Source organism: Gymnoscopelus microlampas, assembly GCF_963454915.1.
Source record: "Gymnoscopelus microlampas genome assembly, chromosome: 4".
Taxonomy (NCBI): domain Eukaryota; kingdom Metazoa; phylum Chordata; class Actinopteri; order Myctophiformes; family Myctophidae; genus Gymnoscopelus; species Gymnoscopelus microlampas.
Window position 1 is genome coordinate 4,786,069 of NC_139941.1, and position 16,909 is coordinate 4,802,977.

Below are 16,909 nucleotides of genomic sequence, written 5' to 3' on the forward strand. Positions count from 1 at the left end.
TAGGCCCAGTAGTGCTCAAAAGAACAAAATGTAATGGACTTTTCTTGTAACAAGTAAGAGCATTTCTACATTACACTATTGATACTTTTACTTAAGTATAAAATGTCAGTTCTTTTTTTGTGCTTGTTGTTTAGTGCAAAGCATTAGTACCTCTACATAGTAACGTTTAACTTGTTAAAACTAACTAAACTAAGTAAATAGTTTATTTCCAATCTTTCTCTCTCTCTCTCTCTCTCTCTCTCTCTCTCTGACTGCCAACATTTAACATGCACATTCAAATGGTGGGGAGGGGAACATTTGTGTCTATCCAATCAGATGTGTCCAAACAGAGTTTTCAAACATTTGAACTGTTTGGGCGGTTGGGTGAATTCATTCTTCTCAACCATGTACTGCTGGCCTGTTGGTGTTTTTGGACTAGCTTTGTAAATGGTAAGCTGCTATTTTATCTAATTGTAAATCATTAGTAGGTTATACTGTTTATTGTATTTACTTTGATCAGTTCTCTACAGTCTGTTTGATCAGTTGTAGGCTAGTGTTCCTTTACCTGTATGAGTTCAGATTGTTTTAAAACATGTGGCCTAGTCAAGTAGCTAGTCAATTCATATGCCATGATTTAATTTGTCAGCATAATGCAGTATAGTAAAATACACAGACTTTATACATTTTAGTAACTAAAGTTGGATTGCTTTGTAGTTTGTCTTTACTGTGGCTATATTGAATACAATGGCAAAGCATTGCTTCATCCCACTAACCCCTAAAATGATATTTGCAGGGAGAATTCCATTGATTTCCCCACTGTTGACGAGGAAGTTTTATAAGGTACTACACACCCACACTCTTCATTTAACTTTTTTTTGTGCACTCCTGTTTCAGTTGAAGTTTTCTGAGTTGTAATTGCTGTTATATTATTTTACAGTTGTTGGCACCCAGCGGTACATGTGTGAGGACCTTTCGGAGTTTTAACAGGTAATCTCCAGAATAAATTGCAATTTGCAGGACAATGGCTTGGTTTTCAGCAGAAGATTCAGCAGACAGTCAGCAGGCAATACACACACACACACACACACACACACACACACACACACACACACACACACACACACACACACACACACACACACACACACACACACACACACACACACACACACACACACACACACACACACACACACACACACACACAGTAGTGTGGTAGAGTGTGGTAATTGTATTAACATTGTTGTGTTCCGGTTTCAGTGGTTTTGTGGTTTAATTGTAATTCTTTTTTTCTTCTTCTGTTTTTCTTCAAGGCTTCAAGGACTGCCATTTTGGATCTTCAGCCCTCCAGCAGTCCAAAGTTCAGGAGATCATCTCCAAAAAGGACACAGAGCAACTCCAAAGATGGACTTCCATTTTGGATCTTCAGCCCTCCAGCAGGAAGAAGTTCACAAGATCATCTCCAGGACCTTGTACCAAACGCTGTGTTCTCCAGGACCCAATGCTTGACGACAAAGAGCTTGAGGACTATGTTTTTAGTGCAAACATTTTAACTCAAATCTTTGCTTCTGGGGTCCCTGGAACAAAATATATTTCTTTATTTTCTGTATTTCTTCCTGTGGATTATACCAGGGACACATGACTTGGATTTAGCTCTTCCTTGGACCCAGCCACCGTGGATTACATGAGTAGCCTACAAGTGACTTTGTTTTCCTTTTCCCGTTATTTTTCTTTGCTCTTCTTCATGTCACTACTTGCTGACTATATGTCAGTCTATGTGCATTATGCGGTCGACACACACTGACATTTTGCACCGTAATCCTGTGTATAACGCACTGACTTTTAACTTTTTTTTCCAAGCACCTTAACTAACGTCCATAAGTATATCATGCACAGTATACATTGCTGCTATGTTCATGCACATATCTTATCTCAGGTACTAGTGTGAGTATATAGACACAAATTTCACCCACTTTTTTTAATTAAACCTGTGATGTGACAATAAACCTGATTCTGATTCAGAATATTTGAATATATATTTTTTAGAGTGAACATTTTTAACTCAAATCTTTGCTTCTGGGTCCCTGGAACAAAATACTTTTCTTTGAAACAGTTTACCTTATCTGTGTGCTCCTGTTCCATTGTTTTGTATACATTTATTTTTCTTGATCAATAAACATAATTACATGAGTTCTGCCTATGTGTTTTTCTATATTGTTTGTGTGTGTGGATATATATATATATATATATATATATATATATATATATATATATATATATATATATAAATTAGTGCAGGTAGTGGGGGGGAACTATAAACCACCCCTCCCATTGGGGGTGGGGGGGGGGGGGGGGCAAGCCACAGCCCCTGGGGGGGGGGGGGGCTTTAAACCACCCTTCCCACTGAGGGGGGGGGGGGGTATAAACTAGGGGGTTTATACAAGAATTAGCATGCAGAATGTGGGGTGGGTGGGTGGGGTTATAAGCCACAGCTTCCAATCAAATGTAGTTTTCTGCACATGCTCAGAAGTGGTTGGGGTGGAAGGGTGAGAGGGGTGGGAGGGGTGGGTGTGTGAGGTCCTTGCTGGCAGACATGCAAATGAAGGTCTCAGAAATGGTACATACACCTGAATATGTGGGAGGTATGTGGGAGGTGGTACATTAATGAATGAGGGCAGCATACACACACATACTCCCTTAAGTATCAGGGGTATGCCTGAGGGATACCCTCCCAAAATCATTGCTTTTCACCCAGTGTTGGTAGTGACTTTTTTTTTGGTCCCTAACATTCATCGAGCTCTGGACTTAGTAATTTTTTTCCGTTTCGGAAGTGACACTACCGAAACGAAAAAAAAATTGTTCCCCCAAAAACCTGTTAGGAGTACGTTTCAGGCAATTTAAAGTTGATTGGTAGTGACTTTTTTTTTGGTCCCTAACATTCATCGAGCTCTGGACTTAGTCATTCTTTTTCCGTTTCGGTAGTGACACTACCGAAACGAAAAGAAAAAAATGTTCCCCCAAAAACCTGTTAGGAGTACGTTTCAGGCAATTTAAAGTTGATTGGTAGTGACTTTTTTTTTGGTCCCTAACATTCATCGAGCTCAGGACTTAGTAATTTTTTTCCGTTTCGGAAGTGACACTACCGAAACGAAAAAAAAATTGTTCCCCCAAAAACCTGTTAGGAGTACGTTTCAGGCAATTTAAAGTTGATTGGTAGTGACTTTTTTTTTGGTCCCTAACATTCATCGAGCTCAGGACTTAGTAATTTTTTTTCCGTTTCGGCAGTGACACTACCGAAACGAAAAGAAAAAATAATGTTCCCCCAAAAACCTGTTAGGAGTACGTTTCAGGCAATTTAAAGTTGATTGGTAGTGATTTTTTTTTTGGTTCCTAACATTCATCGAGCTCTGGACTTAGTAATTTTTTTTCCGTTTCGGTAGTGACACTACCGAAACGAAAAAAAAATTGTTCCCCCAAAAACCTGTTAGGATTACGTTTCAGGCAATTTAAAGTTGATTGGTAGTGACTTTTATTTGGTCCCTAACATTCATCGAGCTTTGGACTTTGTAATTTTTTTCCGTTTCGGTAGTGACACTACCGAAACGGAAAAAAAAATGTTCTCCAAAAACCTGTTAGGAGTACGTTTCAGGCAATTTAAAGTTGATTGGTGGTGACTTTTTTTTTGGTCCCTAACATTCATCGAGCTCTGGACTTAGTAATTTTTTTTCCGTTTCGGTAGTGACACAATGGTGTCACTACCGAAACGGAAAAAAAAATGTTCCCCCAAAAACCTGTTAGGAGTACGTTTCAGGCAATTTAATGTTGATTGGTAGTGACTTTTCTTTTGGTCCCTAACATTCATCGAGCTCTGGACTAAGTAATTTTTTTTTCCGTTTCGGTAGTGACACTACCAAAACGAAAAAAAAATTGTTCCCCCAAAAACCTGTTAGGAGTACGTTTCAGGCAATTTAAAGTTGATTGGTAGTGACTTTTTTTTTGGTCCCTAACATTCATCGAGCTCAGGACTTAGTAATTCTTTTTCCGTTTCGGTAGTGACACTACCGAAACGAAGAAAAAAAAAGTTCCCCCAAAAACCTGTTAGGAGTACGTTTCAGGCAATTTAAAGTTGATTGGTAGTGACTTTTTTTTTGGTCCCTAACATTCATCGAGCTCTGGACTTAGTAATTTTTTTTCCGTTTCGGTAGTGTCACTACCGAAACGAAATACGTTTCAGGCAATTTAAAGTTGATTGGTAGTGATTTTTTTTTTGGTCACTAACATTCATCGAGCTCAGGACTTAGTCATTCTTTTTCCGTTTCGGTAGTGACACTACCGAAACGAAAAGAACAAATTTTTCCCCCAAAAACCTGTTAGGAGTACGTTTCAGGCAATTTAAAGTTGATTGGTAGTGACTTTTTTTTTGGTCTCTAACATTCATCGAGCTCAGGACTTAGTCATTCTTTTTCCGTTTCGGTAGTGACACTACCGAAACGAAAAGAAAAAAATGTTCACCCAAAAACCTGTTAGGAGTACGTTTCAGGCAATTTAAAGTTGATTGGTAGTGACTTTTTTTTTGGTCCCTAACATTCATCGAGCTCAGGACTTAGTAATTCTTTTTCCGTTTCGGTAGTGACACTACCGAAACGAAAAAAAAAAAGTTCCCCCAAAAACCTGTTAGGAGTACGTTTCAGGCAATTTAAAGTTGATTGGTAGTGACTTTTTTTTTGGTCCCTAACATTCATCGAGCTCTGGACTTTAATTTTTTTTCCGTTTCGGTAGTGTCACTACCGAAACGAAATACGTTTCAGGCAATTTAAAGTTGATTGGTAGTGATTTTTTTTTTGGTCACTAACATTCATCGAGCTCAGGACTTAGTCATTCTTTTTCCGTTTCGGTAGTGACACTACCGAAACGAAAAGAACAAATTTTTCCCCCAAAAACCTGTTAGGAGTACGTTTCAGGCAATTTAAAGTTGATTGGTAGTGACTTTTTTTTTGGTCCCTAACATTCATCGAGCTCAGGACTTAGTAATTCTTTTTCCGTTTCGGTAGTGACACTACCGAAACGAAAAAAAAATTGTTCCCCCAAAAACCTGTTAGGAGTACGTTTCAGGCAATTTAAAGTTGATTGGTAGTGACTTTTTTTTGGTCCCTAACATTCATCGAGCTTTGGACTTTGTAATTTTTTTTCCGTTTCGGTAGTGACACAATGGTGTCACTACCGAAACGAAAAAAAAATGTTCCCCCAAAAACCTGTTAGGAGTACGTTTCAGGCAATTTAAAGTTGATTGGTAGTGATTTTTTTTTTGGTCACTAACATTCATCGAGCTCAGGACTTAGTCATTCTTTTTCCGTTTCGGTAGTGACACTACCGAAACGAAAAGAAAAAAATGTTCCCCCAAAAACCTGTTAGGAGTACGTTTCAGGCAATTTAAAGTTGATTGGTAGTGACTTTTTTTTTGGTCCCTAACATTCATCGAGCTCAGGACTTAGTAATTCTTTTTCCGTTTCGGTAGTGACACTACCGAAACGAAAAAAAAAAAGTTCCCCCAAAAACCTGTTAGGAGTACGTTTCAGGCAATTTAAAGTTGATTGGTAGTGACTTTTTTTTTGGTCCCTAACATTCATCGAGCTCTGGACTTAGTAATTTTTTTCCGTTTCGGAAGTGACACTACCGAAACGAAAAAAAAATTGTTCCCCCAAAAACCTGTTAGGAGTACGTTTCAGGCAATTTAAAGTTGATTGGTAGTGACTTTTTTTTTGGTCCCTAACATTCATCGAGCTCTGGACTTAGTCATTCTTTTTCCGTTTCGGTAGTGACACTACCGAAACGAAAAGAAAAAAATGTTCCCCCAAAAACCTGTTAGGAGTACGTTTCAGGCAATTTAAAGTTGATTGGTAGTGACTTTTTTTTTGGTCCCTAACATTCATCGAGCTCAGGACTTAGTAATTTTTTTCCGTTTCGGAAGTGACACTACCGAAACGAAAAAAAAATTGTTCCCCCAAAAACCTGTTAGGAGTACGTTTCAGGCAATTTAAAGTTGATTGGTAGTGACTTTTTTTTTGGTCCCTAACATTCATCGAGCTCTGGACTTACTAATTTTTTTTCCGTTTCGGCAGTGACACTACCGAAACGAAAAGAAAAAAAAATGTTCCCCCAAAAACCTGTTAGGAGTACGTTTCAGGCAATTTAAAGTTGATTGGTAGTGACTTTTATTTGGTCCCTAACATTCATCGAGCTTTGGACTTTGTAATTTTTTTCCGTTTCGGTAGTGACACTACCGAAACGGAAAAAAAAATGTTCTCCAAAAACCTGTTAGGAGTACGTTTCAGGCAATTTAAAGTTGATTGGTGGTGACTTTTTTTTTGGTCCCTAACATTCATCGAGCTCTGGACTTAGTAATTTTTTTTCCGTTTCGGTAGTGACACAATGGTGTCACTACCGAAACGGAAAAAAAAATGTTCCCCCAAAAACCTGTTAGGAGTACGTTTCAGGCAATTTAATGTTGATTGGTAGTGACTTTTCTTTTGGTCCCTAACATTCATCGAGCTCTGGACTAAGTAATTTTTTTTTCCGTTTCGGTAGTGACACTACCAAAACGAAAAAAAAATTGTTCCCCCAAAAACCTGTTAGGAGTACGTTTCAGGCAATTTAAAGTTGATTGGTAGTGACTTTTTTTTTGGTCCCTAACATTCATCGAGCTCTGGACTTAGTAATTTTTTTTCCTTTTCGGTAGTGACACAATGGTGTCACTACCAAAACGAAAAAAAAATTGTTCCCCCAAAAACCTTTTAGGAGTACGTTTCAGGCAATTTAAAGTTGATTGGTAGTGACTTTTTTTTTGGTCCCTAACATTCATCGAGCTCTGGACTTAGTAATTTTTTTTCCGTTTCGGTAGTGACACTACCGAAACGAAAAAAAAAATGTTCCCCCGAAAACCTGTTAGGAGTACGTTTCAGGCAATTTAAAATTGATTGGTAGTGACTTTTTTTTGGTCCCTAACATTCATCGAGCTCTGGACTTAGTATTTTTTTTTCCGTTTCGGTAGTGACACTACCGAAACGAAAAAAAAAATGTTCCCCCAAAAACCTGTTAGGATTACGTTTCAGGCAATTTAAAGTTGATTGGTAGTGACTTTTTTTTGGTCCCTAACATTCATCGAGCTTTGGACTTTCCGTTTCGGTAGTGACACTACCGAAACGGAAATAAAAATGTTCCCCAAAAACCTGTTAGGAGTACGTTTCAGGCAATTTAAAGTTGATTGGTAGTGACTTTTTTTTTGGTCGCTAACATTCATCGAGCTCTGGACTTAGTAATTTTTTTTCCGTTTCGGTAGTGACACAATGGTGTCACTACCAAAACGAAAAAAGAATTGTTCCCCCAAAAACCTTTTAGTCGTACGTTTCAGGCAATTTAAAGTTGATTGGTAGTGACTTTTTTTTTGGTCCCTAACATTCATCGAGCTCTGGACTTAGTAATTTTTTTTTCCGTTTCGGTAGTGACACTACCGAAACGAAAAAAAAATGTTCCCCCAAAAACCTGTTAGGAGTACGTTTCAGGCAATTTAAAGTTGATTGGTAGTGACTTTTTTTTTGGTCCCTAACATTCATCGAGCTCTGGACTTAGTATTTTTTTTTCCGTTTCGGTAGTGACACAATGGCGAGACTACCGAAACGAAAACAAATTGTTCCCCCAAAAACCTGTTAGGAGTACGTTTCAGGCAATTTAAAGTTGATTGGTAGTGACTTTTTTTTTGGTCCCTAACATTCATCGAGCTCTGGACTTAGTAATTGTTTTCCGTTTCGGTAGTGACACTACCGAAACGGAAAATAAAATGTTCCCCCAAAAACCTGTTAAGAGTACGTTTCAGGCAATTTAAAGTTGATTGGTAGTGACTTTTTTTTTGGTCCCTAACATTCATCGAGCTCTGGACTTAGTAATTTTTTTTCCGTTTCGGTAGTGACACTACCGAAACGAAAAAAAAATTGTTCCCCCAAAAACCTGTTAGGAGTACGTTTCAGGCAATTTAAAGTTGATTGGTAGTGACTTTTTTTTGGTCCCTAACATTCATCGAGCTTTGGACTTTCCGTCTCGGTAGTGACACTACCGAAACGGAAATAAAAATGTTCCCCAAAAACCTGTTAGGAGTACGTTTCAGGCAATTTAAAGTTGATTGGTAGTGACTTTTTTTTGGTCCCTAACATTCATCGAGCTTTGGACTTTCCGTTTCGGTAGTGACACTACCGAAACGGAAATAAAAATGTTCCCCAAAAACCTGTTAGGAGTACGTTTCAGGCAATTTAAAGTTGATTGGTAGTGACTTTTTTTTTGGTCGCTAACATTCATCGAGCTCTGGACTTAGTAATTTTTTTACCGTTTCGGTAGTGACACAATGGTGTCACTACCAAAACGAAAAAAGAATTGTTCCCCCAAAAACCTTTTAGTCGTACGTTTCAGGCAATTTAAAGTTGATTGGTAGTGACTTTTTTTTTGGTCCCTAACATTCATCGAGCTCTGGACTTAGTAATTTTTTTTTCCGTTTCGGTAGTGACACTACCGAAACGAAAAAAAAATGTTCCCCCAAAAACCTGTTAGGAGTACGTTTCAGGCAATTTAAAGTTGATTGGTAGTGACTTTTTTTTTGGTCCCTAACATTCATCGAGCTCTGGACTTAGTATTTTTTTTTCCGTTTCGGTAGTGACACAATGGCGAGACTACCGAAACGAAAACAAATTGTTCCCCCAAAAACCTGTTAGGAGTACGTTTCAGGCAATTTAAAGTTGATTGGTAGTGACTTTTTTTTTGGTCCCTAACATTCATCGAGCTCTGGACTTAGTAATTGTTTTCCGTTTCGGTAGTGACACTACCGAAACGGAAAATAAAATGTTCCCCCAAAAACCTGTTAAGAGTACGTTTCAGGCAATTTAAAGTTGATTGGTAGTGACTTTTTTTTTGGTCCCTAACATTCATCGAGCTCTGGACTTAGTAATTTTTTTTCCGTTTCGGTAGTGACACTACCGAAACGAAAAAAAAATGTTCCCCCAAAAACCTGTTAGGAGTACGTTTCAGGCAATTTAAAGTTGATTGGTAGTGACTTTTTTTTTGGTCCCTAACATTCATCGAGCTCTGGACTTAGTATTTTTTTTTCCGTTTCGGTAGTGACACAATGGCGAGACTACCGAAACGAAAACAAATTGTTCCCCCAAAAACCTGTTAGGAGTACGTTTCAGGCAATTTAAAGTTGATTGGTAGTGACTTTTTTTTTGGTCCCTAACATTCATCGAGCTCTGGACTTAGTAATTGTTTTCCGTTTCGGTAGTGACACTACCGAAACGGAAAATAAAATGTTCCCCCAAAAACCTGTTAAGAGTACGTTTCAGGCAATTTAAAGTTGATTGGTAGTGACTTTTTTTTTGGTCCCTAACATTCATCGAGCTCTGGACTTAGTAATTTTTTTTCCGTTTCGGTAGTGACACTACCGAAACGAAAAAAAAATTGTTCCCCCAAAAACCTGTTAGGAGTACGTTTCAGGCAATTTAAAGTTGATTGGTAGTGACTTTTTTTTTGGTCCCTAACATTCATCGAGCTCTGGACTTAGTATTTTTTTTTCCGTTTCGGTAGTGACACAATGGCGAGACTACCGAAACGAAAACAAATTGTTCCCCCAAAAACCTGTTAGGAGTACGTTTCAGGCAATTTAAAGTTGATTGGTAGTGACTTTTTTTTTGGTCCCTAACATTCATCGAGCTCTGGACTTAGTAATTGTTTTCCGTTTCGGTAGTGACACTACCGAAACGGAAAATAAAATGTTCCCCCAAAAACCTGTTAAGAGTACGTTTCAGGCAATTTAAAGTTGATTGGTAGTGACTTTTTTTTTGGTCCCTAACATTCATCGAGCTCTGGACTTAGTAATTTTTTTTCCGTTTCGGTAGTGACACTACCGAAACGAAAAAAAAATTGTTCCCCCAAAAACCTGTTAGGAGTACGTTTCAGGCAATTTAAAGTTGATTGGTAGTGACTTTTTTTTGGTCCCTAACATTCATCGAGCTTTGGACTTTCCGTTTCGGTAGTGACACTACCGAAACGGAAATAAAAATGTTCCCCAAAAACCTGTTAGGAGTACGTTTCAGGCAATTTAAAGTTGATTGGTAGTGACTTTTTTTTGGTCCCTAACATTCATCGAGCTTTGGACTTTCCGTTTCGGTAGTGACACTACCGAAACGGAAATAAAAATGTTCCCCAAAAACCTGTTAGGAGTACGTTTCAGGCAATTTAAAGTTGATTGGTAGTGACTTTTTTTTTGGTCGCTAACATTCATCGAGCTCTGGACTTAGTAATTTTTTTACCGTTTCGGTAGTGACACATGGTGTCACTACCAAAACGAAAAAAGAATTGTTCCCCCAAAAACCTTTTAGTCGTACGTTTCAGGCAATTTAAAGTTGATTGGTAGTGACTTTTTTTTTGGTCCCTAACATTCATCGAGCTCTGGACTTAGTAATTTTTTTTCCGTTTCGGTAGTGACACTACCGAAACGAAAAAAAAATGTTCCCCCAAAAACCTGTTAGGAGTACGTTTCAGGCAATTTAAAGTTGATTGGTAGTGACTTTTTTTTTGGTCCCTAACATTCATCGAGCTCTGGACTTAGTATTTTTTTTTCCGTTTCGGTAGTGACACAATGGCGAGACTACCGAAACGAAAAAAAATTGTTCCCCCAAAAACCTGTTAGGAGTACGTTTCAGGCAATTTAAAGTTGATTGGTAGTGACTTTTTTTTTGGTCCCTAACATTCATCGAGCTCTGGACTTAGTAATTGTTTTCCGTTTCGGTAGTGACACTACCGAAACGGAAAATAAAATGTTCCCCCAAAAACCTGTTAAGAGTACGTTTCAGGCAATTTAAAGTTGATTGGTAGTGACTTTTTTTTTTGGTCGCTAACATTCATCGAGCTCTGGACTTAGTAATTTTTTTTCCGTTTCGGTAGTGACACAATGGTGTCACTACCAAAACGAAAAAAGAATTGTTCCCCCAAAAACCTTTTAGTCGTACGTTTCAGGCAATTTAAAGTTGATTGGTAGTGACTTTTTTTTTGGTCCCTAACATTCATCGAGCTCTGGACTTAGTAATTTTTTTTCCGTTTCGGTAGTGACACTACCGAAACGAAAAAAAAATTGTTCCCCCAAAAACCTGTTAGGATTACGTTTCAGGCAATTTAAAGTTGATTGGTAGTGACTTTTTTTTTGGTCGCTAACATTCATCGAGCTCTGGACTTAGTCATTTTTTTCCCGTTTCAGTAGTGACACAATGGTGTCACTACCAAAACGAAAAAAAAAATTGTTCCCCCAAAAACCTTTTAGTCGTACGTTTCAGGCAATTTAAAGTTGATTGGTAGTGACTTTTTTTTTGGTCCCTAACATTCATCGAGCTCTGGACTTAGTAATTTTTTTTCCGTTTCGGTAGTGACACTACCGAAACGAAAAAAAAAATGTTCCCCCGAAAACCTGTTAGGAGTACGTTTCAGGCAATTTAAAATTGATTGGTAGTGACTTTTTTTTTGGTCCCTAACATTCATCGAGCTCTGGACTTAGTATTTTTTTTTCCGTTTCGGTAGTGACACTACCGAAACGAAAAAAAAAATGTTCCCCCAAAAACCTGTTAGGATTACGTTTCAGGCAATTTAAAGTTGATTGGTAGTGACTTTTTTTTGGTCCCTAACATTCATCGAGCTTTGGACTTTCCGTTTCGGTAGTGACACTACCGAAACGGAAATAAAAATGTTCCCCAAAAACCTGTTAGGAGTACGTTTCAGGCAATTTAAAGTTGATTGGTAGTGACTTTTTTTTTGGTCGCTAACATTCATCGAGCTCTGGACTTAGTAATTTTTTTTCCGTTTCGGTAGTGACACAATGGTGTCACTACCAAAACGAAAAAAGAATTGTTCCCCCAAAAACCTTTTAGTCGTACGTTTCAGGCAATTTAAAGTTGATTGGTAGTGACTTTTTTTTTGGTCCCTAACATTCATCGAGCTCTGGACTTAGTAATTTTTTTTTCCGTTTCGGTAGTGACACTACCGAAACGAAAAAAAAATGTTCCCCCAAAAACCTGTTAGGAGTACGTTTCAGGCAATTTAAAGTTGATTGGTAGTGACTTTTTTTTTGGTCCCTAACATTCATCGAGCTCTGGACTTAGTATTTTTTTTTCCGTTTCGGTAGTGACACAATGGCGAGACTACCGAAACGAAAACAAATTGTTCCCCCAAAAACCTGTTAGGAGTACGTTTCAGGCAATTTAAAGTTGATTGGTAGTGACTTTTTTTTTGGTCCCTAACATTCATCGAGCTCTGGACTTAGTAATTGTTTTCCGTTTCGGTAGTGACACTACCGAAACGGAAAATAAAATGTTCCCCCAAAAACCTGTTAAGAGTACGTTTCAGGCAATTTAAAGTTGATTGGTAGTGACTTTTTTTTTGGTCCCTAACATTCATCGAGCTCTGGACTTAGTAATTTTTTTTCCGTTTCGGTAGTGACACTACCGAAACGAAAAAAAAATTGTTCCCCCAAAAACCTGTTAGGAGTACGTTTCAGGCAATTTAAAGTTGATTGGTAGTGACTTTTTTTTGGTCCCTAACATTCATCGAGCTTTGGACTTTCCGTCTCGGTAGTGACACTACCGAAACGGAAATAAAAATGTTCCCCAAAAACCTGTTAGGAGTACGTTTCAGGCAATTTAAAGTTGATTGGTAGTGACTTTTTTTTGGTCCCTAACATTCATCGAGCTTTGGACTTTCCGTTTCGGTAGTGACACTACCGAAACGGAAATAAAAATGTTCCCCAAAAACCTGTTAGGAGTACGTTTCAGGCAATTTAAAGTTGATTGGTAGTGACTTTTTTTTTGGTCGCTAACATTCATCGAGCTCTGGACTTAGTAATTTTTTTACCGTTTCGGTAGTGACACAATGGTGTCACTACCAAAACGAAAAAAGAATTGTTCCCCCAAAAACCTTTTAGTCGTACGTTTCAGGCAATTTAAAGTTGATTGGTAGTGACTTTTTTTTTGGTCCCTAACATTCATCGAGCTCTGGACTTAGTAATTTTTTTTCCGTTTCGGTAGTGACACTACCGAAACGAAAAAAAAATGTTCCCCCAAAAACCTGTTAGGAGTACGTTTCAGGCAATTTAAAGTTGATTGGTAGTGACTTTTTTTTTGGTCCCTAACATTCATCGAGCTCTGGACTTAGTATTTTTTTTTCCGTTTCGGTAGTGACACAATGGCGAGACTACCGAAACGAAAACAAATTGTTCCCCCAAAAACCTGTTAGGAGTACGTTTCAGGCAATTTAAAGTTGATTGGTAGTGACTTTTTTTTTGGTCCCTAACATTCATCGAGCTCTGGACTTAGTAATTGTTTTCCGTTTCGGTAGTGACACTACCGAAACGGAAAATAAAATGTTCCCCCAAAAACCTGTTAAGAGTACGTTTCAGGCAATTTAAAGTTGATTGGTAGTGACTTTTTTTTTGGTCCCTAACATTCATCGAGCTCTGGACTTAGTAATTTTTTTTCCGTTTCGGTAGTGACACTACCGAAACGAAAAAAAAATGTTCCCCCAAAAACCTGTTAGGAGTACGTTTCAGGCAATTTAAAGTTGATTGGTAGTGACTTTTTTTTTGGTCCCTAACATTCATCGAGCTCTGGACTTAGTATTTTTTTTTCCGTTTCGGTAGTGACACAATGGCGAGACTACCGAAACGAAAACAAATTGTTCCCCCAAAAACCTGTTAGGAGTACGTTTCAGGCAATTTAAAGTTGATTGGTAGTGACTTTTTTTTTGGTCCCTAACATTCATCGAGCTCTGGACTTAGTAATTGTTTTCCGTTTCGGTAGTGACACTACCGAAACGGAAAATAAAATGTTCCCCCAAAAACCTGTTAAGAGTACGTTTCAGGCAATTTAAAGTTGATTGGTAGTGACTTTTTTTTTGGTCCCTAACATTCATCGAGCTCTGGACTTAGTAATTTTTTTTCCGTTTCGGTAGTGACACTACCGAAACGAAAAAAAAATTGTTCCCCCAAAAACCTGTTAGGAGTACGTTTCAGGCAATTTAAAGTTGATTGGTAGTGACTTTTTTTTTGGTCCCTAACATTCATCGAGCTCTGGACTTAGTATTTTTTTTTCCGTTTCGGTAGTGACACAATGGCGAGACTACCGAAACGAAAACAAATTGTTCCCCCAAAAACCTGTTAGGAGTACGTTTCAGGCAATTTAAAGTTGATTGGTAGTGACTTTTTTTTTGGTCCCTAACATTCATCGAGCTCTGGACTTAGTAATTGTTTTCCGTTTCGGTAGTGACACTACCGAAACGGAAAATAAAATGTTCCCCCAAAAACCTGTTAAGAGTACGTTTCAGGCAATTTAAAGTTGATTGGTAGTGACTTTTTTTTTGGTCCCTAACATTCATCGAGCTCTGGACTTAGTAATTTTTTTTCCGTTTCGGTAGTGACACTACCGAAACGAAAAAAAAATTGTTCCCCCAAAAACCTGTTAGGAGTACGTTTCAGGCAATTTAAAGTTGATTGGTAGTGACTTTTTTTTGGTCCCTAACATTCATCGAGCTTTGGACTTTCCGTTTCGGTAGTGACACTACCGAAACGGAAATAAAAATGTTCCCCAAAAACCTGTTAGGAGTACGTTTCAGGCAATTTAAAGTTGATTGGTAGTGACTTTTTTTTGGTCCCTAACATTCATCGAGCTTTGGACTTTCCGTTTCGGTAGTGACACTACCGAAACGGAAATAAAAATGTTCCCCAAAAACCTGTTAGGAGTACGTTTCAGGCAATTTAAAGTTGATTGGTAGTGACTTTTTTTTTGGTCGCTAACATTCATCGAGCTCTGGACTTAGTAATTTTTTTACCGTTTCGGTAGTGACACATGGTGTCACTACCAAAACGAAAAAAGAATTGTTCCCCCAAAAACCTTTTAGTCGTACGTTTCAGGCAATTTAAAGTTGATTGGTAGTGACTTTTTTTTTGGTCCCTAACATTCATCGAGCTCTGGACTTAGTAATTTTTTTTCCGTTTCGGTAGTGACACTACCGAAACGAAAAAAAAATGTTCCCCCAAAAACCTGTTAGGAGTACGTTTCAGGCAATTTAAAGTTGATTGGTAGTGACTTTTTTTTTGGTCCCTAACATTCATCGAGCTCTGGACTTAGTAATTTTTTTCCGTTTCGGTAGTGACACTACCGAAACGAAAAAAAAATTGTTCCCCCAAAAACCTGTTAGGAGTACGTTTCAGGCAATTTAAAGTTGATTGGTAGTGACTTTTTTTTTGGTCCCTAACATTCATCGAGCTCTGGACTTAGTAATTGTTTTCCGTTTCGGTAGTGACACTACCGAAACGGAAAATAAAATGTTCCCCCAAAAACCTGTTAAGAGTACGTTTCAGGCAATTTAAAGTTGATTGGTAGTGACTTTTTTTTTGGTCCCTAACATTCATCGAGCTCTGGACTTAGTAATTTTTTTTCCGTTTCGGTAGTGACACTACCGAAACGAAAAAAAAATTGTTCCCCCAAAAACCTGTTAGGAGTACGTTTCAGGCAATTTAAAGTTGATTGGTAGTGACTTTTTTTTGGTCCCTAACATTCATCGAGCTTTGGACTTTCCGTCTCGGTAGTGACACTACCGAAACGGAAATAAAAATGTTCCCCAAAAACCTGTTAGGAGTACGTTTCAGGCAATTTAAAGTTGATTGGTAGTGACTTTTTTTTGGTCCCTAACATTCATCGAGCTTTGGACTTTCCGTTTCGGTAGTGACACTACCGAAACGGAAATAAAAATGTTCCCCAAAAACCTGTTAGGAGTACGTTTCAGGCAATTTAAAGTTGATTGGTAGTGACTTTTTTTTTGGTCGCTAACATTCATCGAGCTCTGGACTTAGTAATTTTTTTACCGTTTCGGTAGTGACACAATGGTGTCACTACCAAAACGAAAAAAGAATTGTTCCCCCAAAAACCTTTTAGTCGTACGTTTCAGGCAATTTAAAGTTGATTGGTAGTGACTTTTTTTTTGGTCCCTAACATTCATCGAGCTCTGGACTTAGTAATTTTTTTTCCGTTTCGGTAGTGACACTACCGAAACGAAAAAAAAATGTTCCCCCAAAAACCTGTTAGGAGTACGTTTCAGGCAATTTAAAGTTGATTGGTAGTGACTTTTTTTTTGGTCCCTAACATTCATCGAGCTCTGGACTTAGTATTTTTTTTTCCGTTTCGGTAGTGACACAATGGCGAGACTACCGAAACGAAAACAAATTGTTCCCCCAAAAACCTGTTAGGAGTACGTTTCAGGCAATTTAAAGTTGATTGGTAGTGACTTTTTTTTTGGTCCCTAACATTCATCGAGCTCTGGACTTAGTAATTGTTTTCCGTTTCGGTAGTGACACTACCGAAACGGAAAATAAAATGTTCCCCCAAAAACCTGTTAAGAGTACGTTTCAGGCAATTTAAAGTTGATTGGTAGTGACTTTTTTTTTGGTCCCTAACATTCATCGAGCTCTGGACTTAGTAATTTTTTTTCCGTTTCGGTAGTGACACTACCGAAACGAAAAAAAAATGTTCCCCCAAAAACCTGTTAGGAGTACGTTTCAGGCAATTTAAAGTTGATTGGTAGTGACTTTTTTTTTGGTCCCTAACATTCATCGAGCTCTGGACTTAGTATTTTTTTTTCCGTTTCGGTAGTGACACAATGGCGAGACTACCGAAACGAAAACAAATTGTTCCCCCAAAAACCTGTTAGGAGTACGTTTCAGGCAATTTAAAGTTGATTGGTAGTGACTTTTTTTTTGGTCCCTAACATTCATCGAGCTCTGGACTTAGTAATTGTTTTCCGTTTCGGTAGTGACACTACCGAAACGGAAAATAAAATGTTCCCCCAAAAACCTGTT

The 16,909-nt window shown here is 38.1% G+C and overlaps 1 long non-coding RNA gene across 1 annotated transcript; it reads left to right on the plus strand.

Moving 5' to 3' along the window:
• The first annotated feature begins 304 nt into the window (after window positions 1-304).
• Window positions 305-1,694, plus strand: LOC311043586. Its single transcript, XR_014600614.1, has 4 exons — window positions 305-429; window positions 773-819; window positions 917-966; window positions 1,293-1,694. It is a non-coding gene; the product is annotated as an uncharacterized lncRNA (long non-coding RNA).
• Window positions 1,695-16,909: the final 15,215 nt, after the last annotated feature.